The sequence below is a fragment of the Sturnus vulgaris genome, chromosome 3, assembly GCF_052056855.1.
Source record: "Sturnus vulgaris isolate bStuVul1 chromosome 3, bStuVul1.hap1, whole genome shotgun sequence".
NCBI classification, from domain to species: domain Eukaryota; kingdom Metazoa; phylum Chordata; class Aves; order Passeriformes; family Sturnidae; genus Sturnus; species Sturnus vulgaris.
In genome coordinates, this window is record NC_142245.1 from 103,814,099 (window position 1) to 103,833,199 (window position 19,101).

At 37.9% G+C, this 19,101-nt stretch overlaps 1 long non-coding RNA gene across 1 annotated transcript; it reads left to right on the forward strand.

The window, feature by feature from the left end:
• The first annotated feature begins 1,362 nt into the window (after nucleotides 1-1,362).
• LOC148224513 (uncharacterized) lies at nucleotides 1,363-19,074 on the forward strand. Its single transcript, XR_015802916.1, has 2 exons — nucleotides 1,363-1,725; nucleotides 16,415-19,074. It is a non-coding gene; the product is annotated as an uncharacterized LOC148224513 (long non-coding RNA).
• Nucleotides 19,075-19,101: the final 27 nt, after the last annotated feature.

Sequence of the window (19,101 nt, forward strand, 5' to 3'; positions counted from 1 at the left end):
ACCTTAGCTTACAAAAATGTCGTGTAAATCTTTTAAGCACAGTATTGAGAGGGAAAAATTTTGTTTTTTTCCTCCCAGCAGTTTTGCAACAGGTGTTGTTAGCTATGTTTTGTACAAGCATGTTTCATAAACAGGAAAATACTGGGTCCAGGAAAAGACTCTTGGCTGATTTTTTATTCTTTTTGTTCTCAAATAAGATTTATGATTTCACAGGTAACAATGCTGAACTATGGCTTGCACTCCCCCACTCCTTAATTCTGTCTTATACCTAATTTATATATGGCATTACAGGGGGATGTATTCATACACTTTTGAATATTACCATTCTGCCTCCTTTGCTTGAATCTAGATCCAGAATCTCACAAAAAACCCCAATCATTTTCCAAAACAAATAGTATTACATCCAGTTTACAAAGAGTGGGAGAAGAATTACTGGAGCTAGTTGGGACTGTATCTGTATCCCTTCTGAAGCTTGTATTTTACTGAAATAATTGGACACTTTTCTGGGTTGCAGGTCTTCTGAAGATGCTCCTGGTTGCCTATCTACAGCTTTCCCCGAAGAAAACTTCAGACCTTATGCTCAGGTGAGAGCCTCCAATTTGTTACATCCAGTTTTCAGGAATATGATGAGGTTGTGATGACCAGGAGTGCAATTGAATGTGCAGCCATATCCACACAGTGAAAATGTGTCACACAAAAAAGGACAGCATCCACAGATCTGATTAACTGCAAGCACCCTCAGGGTGGCTGAGGTATTTGATTTAGATGCATTTCTGTTATTTTCTTCATGGACAAACTGGAAAAAAGTACTGAACACCCCCAGTTGTCTTTGCCTTTCCTCTTGCTCTCTTCCAAGATATAATGTTGGGCATGGCCCGTTTGAAGTGCAAAACGTAGGACAGCTCGTTTGCTTTGACCAGCTGGAAGGAGTTCTGGCTTCCTTTGATCCTCAACTTGCCACAAGGCTTCTGAACCAGGGAATCTGCCACCAGCTCCTTAAAATTATTCTCTCTTCCATAATTATTGAGCATCTTCAAAATGCCTTTATTTGACTCTTTCATATTTTTGTATTACTAAAAATTACTGTAGATGCTTTCATATCTGTTGTGGGTTGCTTCTCCTGGCTCTCTGTTTAATCCCCACATTCCTTTTTATATGGATAAATCAGCTACCACGAGACAGATATGTTAAGCAGAGTTTTTTTATTAGAAAAATGCATTTGAGTTCTTGAATTGTGTTTCTTTTGCAGCTCTGATAAGGAAAAACACCCGCAGTGTGGTGAGAATGTGGGAAAAGCTTCATCATCTGCTATTTCTCACTCCTTTGCTGCATTTAAATTATGTAAGAGTCTGCTTCCACCTCAGTCTACTGCACCCCGCTTAGCAGCCTGCATGACTCTGCACTTAATTCTTGCAGCTACTCTAATTCCCTCTTAAAATTTTTGGCAGCTCACCCTGCTGAAAAGCGTATATCTGGAAATTGCCTTTTCTGCAGTTTCACAATATCTGTGATTATCCAATTTATGCCCGAGGATCATACTTGAATTGAATTTCCATAGCTGACTACTAGCTCCTGTCTGCACTTTCATTTCTTGTGGGTTCTTCATGAAGCAGCAAATTTTGGATACAAAACTCTGAAAAGAGATCACTGAGGAATAGCTAAACTCAAATCAACACAAGCGCAGAGTGAAAACTGGACACGAACATTCACACCAAGTCTCATAAGGTAAAAATTTCTCATACAGTTCAGTATCTTCTGCAGGAAGACATTTGAACCTTGGGGTCAAATTTTCTAGATAATTAAAAATAATGTCAGAATAAGCTTTATCAAATCAGTTTGTGAGACATTGTGTGTGCAGAAGCACATGCTACTTTCCTCATTCAGAAGAAAAAGAAACTGTCCAAAATCACCCCAATGAAATTAAACAGAGAGTTTCCCAAAGTTCAAAATAAAAAAAGACTGTATTTTAGAATATGTTAATTGCACTTCCTCCTTCTTTTGTGATTGCCACAAAAGGTATTAAGGTATTAACAAACATTTTAACATTTTCAGTTAGATACTCAACACAATTTAAGGAAAAAGTTTGAATGTTGAAGATTTTTTGCAGTATGGGAAGATAATAAGGAAGCTTTTCTTGTGCTATTCCAAATTGGTTTGTCCTTTCATAAAGAATCCTGCATTTGCTATCACAAGTTTTCAACAGCATGTTATGTTTGCTGTCCTAGTAGTCGAGACAACTTCAGACAGTGGATTAGTATCTTTTTGCCTTGTTTTTTTAATTTGCAAAGACTTTCCAGTCCTGCTGAAATTCAGCAAAAGACTTTTATTGCTTAGGATCATAATGATTAATTATTATTGTCTTCTCTGGAAGTACCCAGCTCATGGTTCAAGACTAAAGTTAGTTGTGACAATTTCTTCTTGATCTGGAATCATGATGGGGTATAAGAAAAAGAGATCCAAAAAAAATAACCAACTTCCTTATTTTTTAACCCCAATCTTGCCCGAGATTCCATGTTCAAGCAGAAGGAAAGGAACCATTTCTGACAAATTCTTGCACCAGCTGTGAAGAAGAAAGAATTTATTGGGAAACATATACTCTTATCTCGAAGGCTGCTGCACATCTTGCAATGTGCTAAGCACCTTCAGTTCCCATAGAAACAAACTGGGATCAAAGGACACCCAGCACCTCGCTGGCGCAGACTGTTGGCTGCCGACCAGGCTGGATGTTAATGTGCAGGTGTGCTACACCACAAACTGCTTTCAGGAGAGCTGTAAGTTTTCCATTACATAGACAAGACTGAGGACTTTTCAAGGACACAGTGGTTTAAAACTTTTGAAATCTGTAGGGCTGAAATAGCCTCTCAGATGTATGTTCAGCTCACAATAAAATGATAAAGGAGCAGCGCTGCTAGTGTGGATACCTTTGCTGCACCTATTGAAAGGAGCTCTCTCTTTTTGGAGAGGGTTTTTTTTTGCAGCAGTGTTTTACATACTGGCCACGAAGAACACTGCACCAGTCTGCAGAGCTATCAGAATCACAGGGAATATTTTAGCACTATGAAGCCAGTAACAATAGTAGTGGGATGCAGACTTCATTCAGTCCTCTGTAGCATCATTTCCCATATCATGTTGTTGCAAGATAAAAAATACGGAGTGTAAAATCAAACAGAAAAGCACCCCTAACGTCTAATCCCTGCTCAGGAATTATATCACAAATTATTCAAGAAATTTTGCAATATGAGGCCGAAGTACCCCGAAGGTGCCAACAGAGAGTGGCTGACAGAGTCCAGCTATCCCTCATATACTGATGCACACAGATGCACCCATTCTTGCTGTTCTACTTGTTCTTTATTTGCTGTGGTGTAAGTCATCCAATCCAAATTTATGCCCTCTAGAGAGTCTTTTCAATGTGATTTTTGAGGATGTTAAACACCAGTAACTCCCAGCCATCCCAGTAGAACTTTAGGCACTTTATAGCCCTTTCAGTGATATTTTTCTGATAATATCTAGGCAGTTGCAGTATGGAGGCTCACAGCTGAATAAGTCACTATATAAAGGAGAAGAAATAAGCTGCAGAAGGGGAAATTCATTCTACTGTGAAACTGATATTAAAATCAGTGAGGAAAATTGTACAATATAATAAAACCAAACCAAACAATAATAGAATAAAACAACTCCCTCCAAAAACAACAATAAAAACAATCCAAAAGCAAAAAAAAAAAAAAAAAAAAAAAAAAAAAAACCACCCAAAACCCACCGAAACACCTCCTCATCTCCATTTCTTCTCATTGAATACAAAAGGTATCCAAGTGGTCAACAAAGCTGTAGGTGAGTACCTACAAATTTTCTGAGATTACATGAATCCCACTTCACAGATGTCTGAGACAGGGCATCCAAAGCCATCTGACACTTCATAGCATGCCCACCCTTGTCTGTTTTTGGTGTGACACATTTTGGTGACCCACGGGTGTGCTCCTCAGCAGGAGCTGCTGCCTGGTGGAAGATCTGTGGCGTTCCCGAGGGAGGCAGCTCCTGCATCCAGCGGCTGCCGCAGTCGCTGCATCAGCAGCTGCTGCTCCCTGCAGGAAGGTGTTTGCTCTCTTACAGACACTCTGCCCTGCAGCAAAAGAAGCAAGCTGCTCTGTCCTAGGGAATATTTGCTCTGTTTCCTCCTGTATGAGGTAAAAGGACCCAAACCTCACTCAGTTCTGCAAATGGGAGGAAGATGCTCTTTGCATGGGGCAGCTGGTCTCTTTGGAAGGCAGGGGTTTCCAGGTCTCATATATTTCTTGCTTTTCTTCCCCTACTTTGAGTGCTGTTTGTCTGCCTTGACAGACATTACACTGCTAGCAGGGCACTCTGATTTTTGGTATAATACAGCCATGGAATAATTTAGGTTGAAAAGAACCCTCAAGGGTTACCCACTCCTTGAAGCAGAGCTAGCTAGATCAGCTTTTTCAGGTCTGTGTTTCACAGAGTGCTGAACATTTCCCAGGATGGTTCTTTCCACACATTCTCTTAGGGTCCACAATTTGACCCCTTTCAAGGTAAAAATATTTTTCCTTTTGTCTAACAGAAAATAATGTGTCTTTGTGTCCTCCCAGCACGTAGCTGCAGAGAGGACTAAGGTCTCTCCTGAGCCTTCTCTTCTCCAGGGAGAACTGACCCAGCTCTTCAGCCTCTCCCTGTACATCGTGTGCTCTGTCCCTCTCCCTGGTCAGCATGGTGGCCTCCACTGCACACATTGCAGTATATCAATATCTTGTACTGGAGAGCCTAAATCTAATATCAGTACTCCAAATTTGCCTCAGCACTGCCAAATAGAGAGGGGAAAGCTGATCTTCCTGGACCTGCTGGCTCTATGGGATTTTTTTAGTTTGGTGTGCAAATGAAAGCCAAGTCACTCTTTACCAAAAAAGTGTCCTTTATAACTTCAAGGTGATGATAAAGCTGATGATAGTCTTCACTTCTAGGGCTCACATTGTTTTCAGCTTCAGTACCAGGGATTTCACACTTTGGTGTTAATCCCAGAATGGCAGAATGTGCTGAGTTGGAAGAAACCCTGAAGGATCATTGAATCCAGCTCCTGGCCCTGCACAACATTGTCCCCAAGAGTCACACCATGTGCTCAACAGATTTTTCTAATTCATTCCTCTGCCTATGCTGTCACACATCCAGCTCTCACACAGCTATCTTCCCTTTATTCTTTTTGTCTTATCCCTTCCGTCTTGAGTACCTCTAAACTGTTAATTTCCTGAATCATGCAGCATCCCCCCCCCCCCCCCCCAAATAAATAAGAACAGTGGAATAGCTGTATTGTAAATAAAGGTTTTATGAGATTTTCTCATTTTCTCATGCTGGGTTTCATGAATAAAATTCAATTTTAATTAAAATTTTTTCTGTATTTTCCTTTGTTCTAAACTTGAGGATAGATTTGAACTTCTTACCAAAATAAATTTAAGCAAACTGCCTTTGTAATCATTGACACCCTAATCCACTGACAACCTTTCATAAAACATCTTTTTCATTCTTCTTGACTGTCATCTCAGCCATCAAGCACCTTATAAGTACGCATTTCATTTTTTAAAAATCATAAAAACCTATGAGAGTTTAGCAACAAAGGCATAATGACATTTGTTATTTAGTCCCAGGAATAAAGAATGGTCTCCTATGTCACCTAATCAGGAGGACAGAAGCAGCAGTGAGTCCTCAAGGAGAAGGAAGTGTCATTATAATCCAAGTGGCAACAAGAATAACTTTTCCAGGTCTTTTCTCTGCCTTAAAATAGCCAACCAAACAATCACACAGAAAACAAAGTAGGTTTACATAAACAATGAAACTGTGATGACATGGTTTTATTTATAGGGCAGCTTACTCTGAATGTGTTTCCACAAATTCTACAATCAGCCTTTATATCTGTTCTCAACTCCCTAATAAGCAAAATCCTCCAACTCTGCTGTTTCACCTGCTGGTGCTGTTTGTCTTTTCCCCTAAATGAATAAGTTTCCAAGACTGTTTTGGGAGTTTCCCTCCTCTTTCTTTTCCATTTCGGATTATTTCAATGATGAGTCAAAGCGTCTTTTCTGAGTTCATTATTCCCAACTGAGAGCAGAATCTGCCTGACAGAACTTGTGATTTTAGAGCAATTATTATAATTTTCGGGTCACATTTCGTAATCAACTTTTTAAATTATCTTCAGTTTTGCTACCACCTTTGAATTTTTACATGTTATTATGATAGTACCATAGAATAGTTTGGGTTGGAAGGGAGGTTTAAAGGTCACCAATCCACTCTGCAATGAGTAGGGACATCTCCAACTAGATCATATTACTCAAAGCCCAATATAGCTCAGAATGTTCTCAGAAATGGACCACCTACCACCTCTCTGTGCTACCTGTTTCAGTCTTTCACCACCCTCATTGCAAAAAAATTCTTCCTTTTATCTCATCTGAATCTCACTTCTCTTAGTTTAAAACCATTATCTATAGTTAAAAATCGGATTTGTGTACATTGATTCATAGTTTAAAAAGAAACTTATGAGAGGTAGCTGGTAGGAGACAAAGAAAAAAACGTATTGAAAGCAAAACGCAGCAATTCTTACTTAGTAACATGGTCTGCTTGGTCCGTTCTGAAGACTGTCACATATATGAAATATATAAAGAAATTTACATGAGATACATTTCCCTACAGGGAAAAAAAAAAAAAAAAAAAAAGAGTGGGGGAAGGAATGTAATTCCTAGTGCTGACAATGGAGTGTAACTGTAAAATTCAATTGGAGGTCATTGACATAGTTCAATAACTATGCTAGAGACAAAATTCAGTACAAGAAAGAGGTGAAAGAAAGGTCATAGCTAGCACTTAGAGAATAACCTGTCCAAAGGCAAGTTTCCTTTTAATCAGTACCATTGATTAAATCTTCAAAGCACAAATGTTTTTACTACTTTGTAAGATGTGCTTTTCTGTTTTAATCGTGTGTATGGACATTGCCAGTTTAAATATAATAGCCATTATGTCAGGCCGTTACCTCAGCAGTGATCAGCAGCAACATTTATATAATTACTTCTATGTTTTCTTGTCTTTTTTTGTTTATTTGTTTGTTTTGGTGGGGTTTTTTTTTTAAAAAGGACAAAAATTATACTCTGAGTAAATTCTGTTTATTGCATACTTTGTTTAGCCCAGTATTATCATGTCTGCTCTCACTAATTTTAAAGGGAGGACTAAAAATCATTGCTGAATTTTCAGCATCACCCATAAAATTTTCCTTTTTATTTTTTATCTGAAAGTGAATTCTTTTTATCTAGATGTGAGTTCTCTCACCATTTTCTTGAGAAGCAGCTATATTTACTTTCAGCTCTTTCTCCTGTGAAGTAATTCACAGCTACTGAAGAGTAGTCATGGAATATCAATTTTCAAGTGTGATTACTTAAAAGGTAAAATTTGACAGTTTCATAGGTACCAATCTGACCTTCACAGCTGCTTTGCAGAGAACTTGACCTGCATATGAAACCAGATTTAAAAACAAAAACTAGGAGTCAGATTGAAAGCTACGAATTTAGCCTCTGGAATGGGCAGCTGCCAAGTTTAACTCTTTACTGCAGCTGCTGTTAGAGGTAGAACAGGAAGAGAAAAGGGCACTAAAACACAGCCTGCCAAACTAATGAGAGATGGCAATAGCACAAATGGAGAAAAATGTATCTGAGCTCTGGGTAAAACCCAAGAATTACCAGTGCTTTACCCTACGCAGCAGACTGTACAAATGGAAAGAGTGCAAATGTTAATGGAATATGTGATGAAGCATTTAATGAAGATGTCAATCCTCTTTAAAAGGGGAATCTCTACCCCTTGTTTATTTACACATCCTTTTTTTTTTTTAATTTGTATTTCTTTTCATAGTGTCAGTATTGTTTTATCTCTCCAAAACATACAGCATAGTTTAAATAAGACAGAGATGCAAACACTAAATGACAACTATTATTTTTCTTTTTTTTTTTTTTTGCTTAGCTTCTTTTGTATTTTCCTTTTAGTTTATACACAATAGAATATTTTTAATACTTTAAAGATTTTATGGTTTACATAAAAGATCAAGTGAAATACTCCTCATGAGAGGAATGAAAATTCTCGATTGACGATTCTCATTTCATTGGAAGCATCAACTCAACATCTGCATCCATCACATGCTGTTCTTAGGGTCTTCTGAACCCAAGTGAGCGAATGGGGAGCATCAAGATTAGGGGCAGCCTGGGCTGCAGGGATGATGTGTTTGTGGAGTTTGCAGTCCTGAGGGATATGACTCAGGAAAGGGGTACAATTAGGCCCCTGAACATTAGAAAAGCAAACTTCCAGCTCTTCAAAGATCCCCTTGGAAACTGTCCTTGGGGACAAGCAAGTGGAACTGAGCTGATAAGCTGAGCTTAAGAAAGTCTTCCATACAGCAGAGCTAGCAAAAAAAAAAAAAAAAATCGATCAAGGAACACAAGAGACCACCATGATTGCTGGTCAAATGAAAAGGAAAGAAGCAAATGCACAGGCAGTGGAAACAAAGATGACCTGGGTTACCTGGGAAGAGTATAGAGATGATATTCTCTTTTGTAGGAATTGGGTGAGCAAAGCTGGAATAGGCAAAGATGGAACTGAACCTGGCAATGGACATAAAAAATAACAAAAAGGGATTCTCCAGGTACGTTAACCAGAAAAGGAAGGTCAAAGAAGGTGTACTCCCCCTTCCCAATAAATGATGCTGGAAAACTGACAATGAAAGCTGAGGAGAAGGGTGAGGCACCCAGCAATTCTTTTGCCTCAGTCTTCAATGGCAACCTCTCTCCCCACAGCTTTTGGGTGGACGGACAGCAGGATGGGGACTGGGGGAGCAAAGTCCCTCCCACTGTAAATAAAGATCAGGTCCATGATTGCCTGAGGAACCTGAATGTTCATAAGTCTACAGGAGCAAATGAGATTGATTCCAGAATCCTGAAAGAATTGGCTGATGTAGTTGCCAAGACACTCTTAATGATATCTGAAAAGTTGTGGCAGTCAGGTGAAGTCAGGTAACTAGAAAATGGGAATCAGTGTATCCATCTTTAAAAAAAGGCAGAAAGGAAGACCCTAGGACATTCCAACCTGTCATCCTCACCTCTGTGCATGGGAAGATCATGGAACAGCCCCTCTGAGAATCTGTGCTAGGGAACACGGAGGACAGAGAGGTGATTCAAGACAGTCAGCATGGCTCCACCAAGGGCAAGTCCAGCCTGACCAGCCCAGTGGGCTTCTATGATGGAGTAAGTACATGAATGGACATGGGAAGGGCTACAAGGGTCATTTATCTGTCTCAGTCCTGATGACAATGGGGACAGGTAGTGTCCCCCAGGGGTCTGTACTGGGAGCAGTGCTACTTAATCTCTTCCTTAATGATATTGACAAAGGCATCTAGGGCATGCTCAACAAATTTGCAGATGACACCAAGCTGAGTGGTGGGGTGCTATCCACAGGGACATTACAAGCTTGAGAACTGGTCCCATAAAAAATCTCATAAAGTTTAACAACATAAAATGCCAGGGGATGCACCAGGGTCAAGGCAATCTCAGGTATCACTCCAGGCTGGGGGATGAACAGATCCAGAGCAGCCTGGCTGAGAAGGATTTGGGGGTGCTGTGGGTGAGAGGCTGGACATGGCCCAGCCATGTGCCCTTGCAGCCCAGAAAGACAAAAGTGTCCTGGGCTGCTTCCAAAGCAGTGTGGGCAGCAGGTGAGGGAGGGGATTCTGCCCCTCTGCTCTGCCCTGCTCAGACCCCACCTGCAGAGCTGCACCCAGCCCTTGGGTCTCAGCACAGGATGGACATGGAGCTGTTGGAGTGAGCCCAGATGAAGGTCACACATGGGATTAGGGGGATGGAGCACTTTCACTACTAGGAACAGCTGAGAAAATTGGGATTCTCAGCCTGGAGAAGAGAGGGGTCCACAGTGACCTTAATACAGCCTTCCAAGCAGCCCACAAGAAAGATGGCAAAAGACTTTACAGGAACATGTAGAGACAGGGCAAGGGGAGATGTTTTGTGGTGAAAGAGAGCAGGTTTATATGAGATAATAGGAAGAAATATGAGAGTGAACAGACTTTGGAAGAGGTTGTCCAGAGAAACTGTGGATGCCCCATTCCTGGGAGTGTTCAATGCCAGGTTAGATGGGGCTTTAAGCAACCTCTTGTAGTGAAAGGTGTTCCTGTCCATTGCAGGGGAATTGGAATTGGATGATTTTTAAGGTCCCTTCCAACTCTGTGATTCTATGTCCTGCAAAGATAACAGTGCCCATAGGCAATATAATCACCCCAGACAGATAACTTACTACAGGCCTCTAAGAAGGTTGCTGAAGTTAGGTGAGACTGATTTACCTTTTAAATTCTGTTTCAAAGGACTTAAGCTAATTTTCAGTTCAAATCATTTTCAAAGCTCTTTTTATTTGGAGAGAATCTGACCCACCCCTCTGAATATTAGATCTTTTTAAACATAATTGACTGTCATCTTTTTATTTGTAACTACCATCTTATGAATTTTAAAAAACACACATTCTTCCTAGACTAATTAGTTTGAATAGCCTACTTAATTTCACTACAGCATCATGTTCCCTAGCAACCTATTCTAAGCCTGCCAGGCATGCTGCCTTACCAAAGAAAATATGGAAGAAATTAAGTCAGCATCAGCACTGCTGCTCCAAGTTTTATCTCAAGCAATGTTCTGTCTTTCAAATAAATCTGCAAAATGGTCTCACAACTCCTAAACTGTCTCCATCAAAAGGTGTGTTATCACACAGTATGCAATTAGATAGCATGCACTTGCTCACCTATAGCTGAGCCATAATCTAGAAAGACCAGTTCCAGAGTATCTAATCATAATCAGTGGATCCTTGTATGCTTTTTGTATAAATTTAAATACTTTGGTGGCATGCTCAACTGGTCTATCATTAAAAAGCATTTCATGACAATTCAGGATGATACTTTTTCAGGAAACTTTGGGTGTGCCCATATTTCTCATTTGGTACCCTGAAAGTGTAGAACTGAGGTTTTTCCTGGTGCTTATCTTGTGGTATGGCTTTTTCTCTCTTGGTGAAACCACAGATGAACTCATGCACAGAAATACCATCAAGGGCTTCCCATTTTCACTGGCGCTGTAAACACCTTGTAAACATCTCCCTTTCTCTGAGGACTGGAAAGAATTTCAGTGCTGGCAAAGACACACCCACAATGCAGATATCAAAGTGTATCACAACAAACTGAAGCCCTCTTCTCACATCCCTGTGCCCCACCAGTTGGTGTAGGCACACACGGTGTGTTTGGGGGTCAAGTGAAATGGAGGAGAACATCACCCATACCCAAATCAAAACCTGGAAACTGGAAACTATACTTCCCCCAGTGCTTACTCAAAAGTTTTGGAAGCTTTTATAAATATCATCCTCCTTGCTTTTCCTTGTAATTTATAAAGGAAAAAAAATTCCATCATTAAAATGAGAAATTAATGTTAAGAACAGCCTCAACTCAACTGACATTTCACTTTAACATTTACTGGAGGCATTCTACTTTTTTCAGAAAACATGAAAAAAAAATCATTGTATTATATATTTCTTCTACAATGGATATTTTCTGTGTGAAGGACGATTTCTCATGTCATTAAAACTGTTATTCTGCCTTTGCTATCCTTTGCCTGGCATTAACAGGGAATTAAAGCACACCTCATTTCTAGACTGACTCATTGAGACAGGGAGAGCCTTGAGGTGCTGCACCATTGAGGATTCATCACCAGACAGGCAGCACAGGCTGAACCCACACCTAGTCCAGAGGCTGCCCCTTCTGGGAACTGCAGACAGGCATGGACTTCCATGGGAAATGCACTGCTGAGACATGGTTAGCAGTTGTTCCCAATGTGTTGTACAAAGTCCTGATGGAAACCCTGATGTGCTACACAAACAAATTCATCCTATAGTTAGTTTGAGGAAAGGTTATAGTGTTCTATTTATATTCATGTTTTAGTTTCTTTTCAAAATATAAATTTATTAACAATTTTTCATTGTTCCCTAATTCTTTCCATCATTCCTCAACAATCACAATTCCCTTATTTTGTTCTCTCAGATAACAAGATAACACCCAGGACATTTGTACAATGTGAAATACTTGACTCCTCTCAGGCTGACTATTTAATAGTAACAGAGAGACACTGTATTAACAGCTTCTTCTGAAATCTAAAAAATTAGAGCTGTTTTATTCTTTCAGAACCACATTAAAAAAAAAAAAAAGAACAAAACAAAAAACAAGAACAAAACGTTGCCTTGAAATATTTATTTCAGTCCTTCCCAGTTTTTATCCTGCATCAGATTGTACCAATTAATCTTTTGGGGTATATCTAACCCTACAGTATTGAAAAGCATCAGACTCAAGGCCATGCCAGTTTAAAGTCAAACTATTAAACTATGGCAAGTAAAAGGTAGTTTAATCTTCAGCAAAAAAATAAATACACTTCCATTTGCTATTGAGGACAGCAAAGTAATGCAGTGGAAGTAACATCCCATGAATCCAAACCCTGTCTTGCCTTAATTAAACAAAATAGTTCAGCCATAACCTGGCCCTTTTTCAGGGCTTTACTGAACCTCTCCACTTCTGAACTGTGTCAGATCCTTTTCTCAGCAGTCAGAACTTTGATGAACAGGAACTGAAGGACAAAAGTGAGGGAAACAGATAGTAAAGATTAATCCTACAAGGACTGAATTTTAGCATCCTCCAATGCAGGGTCTAAAACTTTTCCATATTTTATATGTCAAGTCAGGATTCTAAATCTAAATCTGTTTATTTATGTTGCAATAAGCACCTCTGGGAATAAAACAATTGCCTTATATTTTGCAATTGCTATTCCAGAAGCTATTCCAGTGCCAATAGCAAACCCCAAGCACCTGTGATTTCTCAACACTAAGGTGGCTGTAAATTAAATAATTAATTTTGTGAATGTAATTGTTATCTCAGGAATCATCAGTGACACTTCTTTTAGTCATTTGATTTAGTTTGGAGGATAGTCTTTGCAGCACAAATCAAACACAAACATTTCTGGCCTGAGATTAATAATGCAAAAATGAGCTGGCTTAAGGATTTAACATATTATTTTCAATTATATATTGACTATTTTTCATTTTATTGTCATTGCCCAAGCAAATTAAAGGTAGGGGAAGCAGAGCTAAACTGAAGTAGTCACATTTTAACGTTGCTTCCATTCCTACAAAGCGTAATTATCACCCAGAGATTTAAATCAGGCTTCTCCTTCTGTTCTTGGGAAGGTCTGATGGATGATAAACTTTTAAAAATGTGGTTATTTTTACTGAATAACATTTCTTTAAAAATTAAAGTAAAACATTGTGCTTCTTAATGACATTTTTTACTTCTTAAAAAAAGAAATACTTCAAAAACCAGATGAAGTTGTCACTAATTTCAATTTCACATTAAACATTTTTATGTTCAACCAACTATAAACAATCTTGAGTGCTAGAAATGTTTTTTGCCTCTGAAATGTGGTGTTTAACTGAAAATTAGTTTTCTGTGTAAGAGGTAATTTTTAATTAGCCTTTGCTAACTTGCCATGCAATAACAATGGCTTTCCTGCCATCCTTCCCATGCCACTGTGACCCAACTTTTGGCCTTTTAGTTGTTGACCCAGATTTGGGCTTATCCTGATAGACCAAACCCTGAAGCAGTTTCCATAGACATTGCTCTATGTCCTACAGTCTTAGTATACCAAAGTAATTATTCTTCTGATGATTAATAATCTTTTTAGATTTTCCTATCTAGGAGGGATGTGTGATAGAAAATGAGCCAAAACTGTACAGGAGGGGGAGTTTCTGAATGGGATCTGTAGATTTCAAACCTCATTAGCTGTCAGACATCTGCAACAGCAACCAAACATTCAGCACTGCCTAATGAAATCACTCTGAAACTGGGATTTCAAAGGATCATGCCATTTTTCAAACACCTAATAGGCTCTAATGCTAAGTTGGGAAATAAAAAATGTAAATGTTAAGCAAGTTAAGCATCCAAATTTAATCAGAATTTCAAGTGATCTAAAAAGAAACATATTCGTCTAAAAAAATTAATTATAAGTTTGCGTATTTTTAAAGATTTTATTTCTTTGTTCATGTAATAAAAGGTCATCAGGTTTTTAGATCTTTTTAATGCTTCAATATTGAAACAAATCTTACTGCAGAAGCCATTCCTCTGAGACTTGAAGGCAGCACTGGGTTATGTGGCCTCTTGCCCAAGTGCACATTCTAATGGATGGGAGGACACTTGGCCTTATATTGTCTCTTAGGTCATTACCCTCAGATTTTACCTCCAGTGGTGCTTATATGAGACCTTCCTTCCTAAATCACATCAGCACATCAACTTCTTGATAGGCTGCTCTCTGGTTTTCCAGTGAGAAATCACCTCATACCCCAGGAGTCTGAATCCTTTCAGAGAACTGCTGCAAATTTGGCACATGAACCTCCTTTCTGACAGGATAAATAATTCAATATTCTCTGCATTATGCATTCAAGAGAGTTCAAGTCATATCTATTATTCATTGGGTGCTATTTAACCAGCTCTATCATTGACTAACTTACATTCTGTCACTTACCTTAACATTCATTCCAGCATTTAATTTATTCCTTAATGGTTATCTCATAATTACATTAGCTAAAGCTGTTATATAAAGCAATGATTGCAATGTTTAACATTTTTGTTTTCCCCTCCACCATCAATATATTTCAAAATGTTCTTCTGCAATTTTCTAGCCATGCAGAGATTCTTAAAAGTCCAAAAATGACAGGAGAGTCATCAACATTTGCAACAGAGAGAAAATGCCAGGAAAATTATAATTTCAAATAAGCAAAAGTTATTTACAAAATTAGAGTTGAAAATTACTGAAAAGTGATATTGAAAAAGGCAACAACTAAATTTCCTTATTTGAATTCTTCTTCCACATTTTGAGATGCAATTTTTCGTGTTGTATTTTCATGCTATAAGTAGAAAGAGAGAAAAATAATTAAACTCCACTAAATACCTTGAAAATAAAAGATCAAAAGATGGAGTTTAATGGGGGTTATTTTATAAAACTTCATGAAGATAATATTTTCTAAAAGTAACTGTTTACTAGATCATTACCAAAATTTTTTCAAAGGAAGGAATCCAGAGTATCTAATCCTATTAACATTTGAGAAACTGTTTCATGGGATAGTGGAAAACAGTCATCTGCAAAGGTCAAATTTTAGCTGCATTCTTCCCCATATATTTTCAATAACACAACTTTTGCCAAGTGTAGACTTGTGATAGCTGTGGGCTGACACAAGTTTTTTTATGGCAACTACTGTGTTAGTCTTAATCTGAAGTCAGGCAAGAGTCTCCAGATCTTGCCCAAGAACCACTGAACTTTTGCTGCCTTGTCTTAGACCACGGCCCTGTCTTGTTGGCAGCACAACATTTCAGTGACATTCAGCAATTTTCAGTATGGAAAAGTGTCCTCCCCCTAATCACCAGACTCAGGGCCTTGGCAATTAACTGTTCTGACTCAATGAACAGACAAAACCTCCTGAGAGACAGTTCTTGCTATCCTCATGACAGACTTCTCTGGAGGATGAGTTACTCACTGAAGATGCCTCTCTCTTCCACAAACTACAGAGAAAATTTAGGTTGACAGCTTAAAAGACACCTTATTTTAATTGCACATTCTTGTAAAGGACTGCATAGCACAAATTCAGCTCTTCTGTGTTTCTGCCCCAGTGACATCACAGCTTCTGGAAATCTCTCATCTTAGTTAGGAAAAAAAGATTTCCTTTTAAAAATTCTTATTTTAATGATATTCAACATAGTTGCTTAAATCATACATAGAATATTCAACCTTGGTGGGAAATATTAATGACTATTAAATTTCAGCTTATAAAATTTGTAACATTCATCAATTTATACAAGCACTGCACCTTTGGTCACACCAAAACCTCCCTGAGATAGTCTGGTTACTCAGTTTTCAATGCCAATGTGGAAGTTTTCAGTGCCTTATTAGCCCATCTGTGCTGGTCACTGTGAATGCTAACTTGTAGTCACCCGAATCATACAAATATATCTAAAGGGATAAAATACACCATTAACTGACTCTACAAAAATTGTAAGCTTCAAACATTTTAAAACAGCTCCTTTTCTGTTCAATTCAAGTATAGTTTTTATATATCCCCTTTTATATTATGAATACATTTTCCCCAATTGCTTTATAATTTATTCAAAAAATACGTTCAGTATTTTTTTAAGTAACTATATAGAGCATCTAAGTGGAAAAAAACACACCTACAGCTCAGCTGACAAATAATTTTCCCCTTCGCATCATATTACCCTGAAAGAACATTAATTTCTATTTACTTGCAGTGAATTTTGCCATTTGCTCAGAAGACAAAATTGTCCTGCAACAGGAGCTCTGTGCCACTTGGGTGAGTAAAGGGTTCAGAAAGAGGTCAGTAGTGAAGTTCAAAGCTCCATTATTAAGGAAGTTAAAAATTTGGTGAAACCTGTGGCATGAGAATTAGACTTTCCTTGCAGTCAATTTTACAGCTATAATATGTACTAAAATATTAATTCTTATAGTCAAAAAAGTAGGGCTTATAAAAAAAAATTATTTTGAGAATTTAGAAAACAAAAATGTTACCTGTGATTGTCTGATGGTTCTGTGACATGCAGCAGGTAAGTACCACTTGTGAAACAGCACTAGTTCTTTAAATTGTGCAGAGATTAATTTTGATTTTTTATTAAGATCAAGAAGAAGAGTTTAAAATTATATAGTCCCTTATTTTGAGACTGAGGATGTGGAAGACACTGTACAGAGATGTAGAAATAGGACTCAGTTCAGTGGCTTAAATATTGGTATCTCATATCACTTGGGGGATCATGACTGGGCTGATCCAGGGAAAGGTTTCCAGATACTGTGGTCACATGTGGGTGCCTTGTAAATCCCAGGATATCTCAGCCTCCACATATGGACAATTCAGCCTCTACAAGTAACTTCTTCCACCTGTTTTAACACCCATTTTCACAGCTGGTCCCATCGCTTGCTGTGGTTCTTAGAGGGATTCTCATCGGTCAGTTGGAGTTAAATGATTCAAGTTAGGTGAGAAAAGCCATATCCAAAGTGATATAGAACAAGAGGATATTTCAGTGCAATCTTGAGGCCTATATCATCATTAAAAAACAGGACATGTCATAGGGGTAGAATATCTTCATTACATTTCATGAATTTAAATTTGTATATGGAAAATTATGTGTTTTAAAAATTTATGCAATACAGCTTAAGATTAATCTACAAGGATAGAATTTTAAGACTAACATTTCCACAACATTGGATCTTGGATTAAAAGAATAAATTATCAAAAGGCAAACATTGCACTGAAGATTCTCTCCTCATTTCCATTAGGTGTAAATTTCTGTGGTCTTCCTTGTATCCTTGTTTACTCCCTGCAAATATTCATGTAATTTAGATTAGTTGTCATGAACACAAGCAGGAATTTCAAATTTCCACAGTCAAAATCTGGTTTTATGCATGGAATAAGCCCAGTTTTTTTGGAAAGTGAAGATTCCCTAAATCTGGGATCTAAAGGATATAAAGTGGACACGCAATCCATCCTCTTGAACTTTGAGCGAGGTCTGAAAAGCAGATCTCTGGTGATGCTCATCAGTTCATCAGCTACCCAGTATATCAGACAGACAAGCAAAAGGAAGCTAAACAAAACACCCTAGATCTCAATTTGGGATCCAAGCATCTCCAAAATTTTCTAGCATTTCAGACTTGGAAGATGAGATTTGGAGGATGAAGTTGTTTCTCTCCGTGGAAAAATATAATGTTCTCTTTAAAAAAATAAAAAAATAAAAAAAAAAAAATAGGGAGGAAAAAAAAAAAGAGAGAGAAAGAGAAGAAAAATAAAGCAATTAACAAAACTCCAACAAGGGCCTTAGCAATACAAATCCAGCATCAAAGCTCAAGACATGTTTGATGCCAGTGGCTTATCTTCCACACTAATTTATTAATTTTGAATGCTGTGCATGTTTTACAATGATTTGTTCTGTGGGGAAGCTATCAAAGCTTAGACACAGATCAAAGGAAGTCTTTAATGTAAAGGAGCATGAGCAATGTGCTGTTTCTCTGAATGTTTATGTCTGGCTCTCTAGTTTGCAATGACATTAATGTAAAGGATTCTTTAGGGCACAAAGATGTATTTTCTTTAGGTTACCTCCTATGTCAAGTTCTTGTTGTGCCATTATTAAGAGTTCATCTTCAAAGGAAAAGCAAAGAGGTCTTTTTTACAGGTAACTGACATCATGCTTCTTTAAAGTTTTGATATCTCTAAAACATGATCATTTACTCCAGTATTGTATATCTCAAGCCACTTTGCTTCTGGACAAAAGTTTTAAGCAGACACATTAAGTCATGACTTTATATGTCTATTCTTGCAGTTTTTTAATTTAACAGGAATTGTTTTCTGACCTTAATAGAAAATATATTGAAATTACTGAAAATAAGGACTTTTATTCTGAAATTAATCACTTTAACACCATAGAAAGCTTACAGTAATTAACAAATTGCTGTAAAATGTTGTAGATTCAAAAAATTCCATTTCCTGGCCACATGTGGTCAACTCCTTGGAGAAAAAAAAAAGGTACTCGCATTTATTTTTAATGTATGCTACTTAAAATAAGCAAAATGCTGATTTAAGGGCATTGTTTGATACTGCAAGATTAATGCACATTCAGTCTTACAGAGATTGTAGTTATGGTTACTGAGGACTGCAAAGGATATAACTCAGTCTAACATGCTATTATCTGGCTTTTTTCTAGACTTCTGGATATGCAGGAAGGAAAACAACCATTACTTTCAGTACAAAAGGTGTCCTGTAAGTCCACACTGAGGCTTTTTTTTCCCTCTTGGAGCTTTCTTCTGGCTGTAATGGTACATTTAAGCACCTAAGTTAAGCAGCTAAAAGTTCTCTTCTGAAACAGATCATGAAAAATAAATAAAAATATGTGTTCCCCTCTGAATATTTTGGATCTTTTGCCTCCACTTTAGC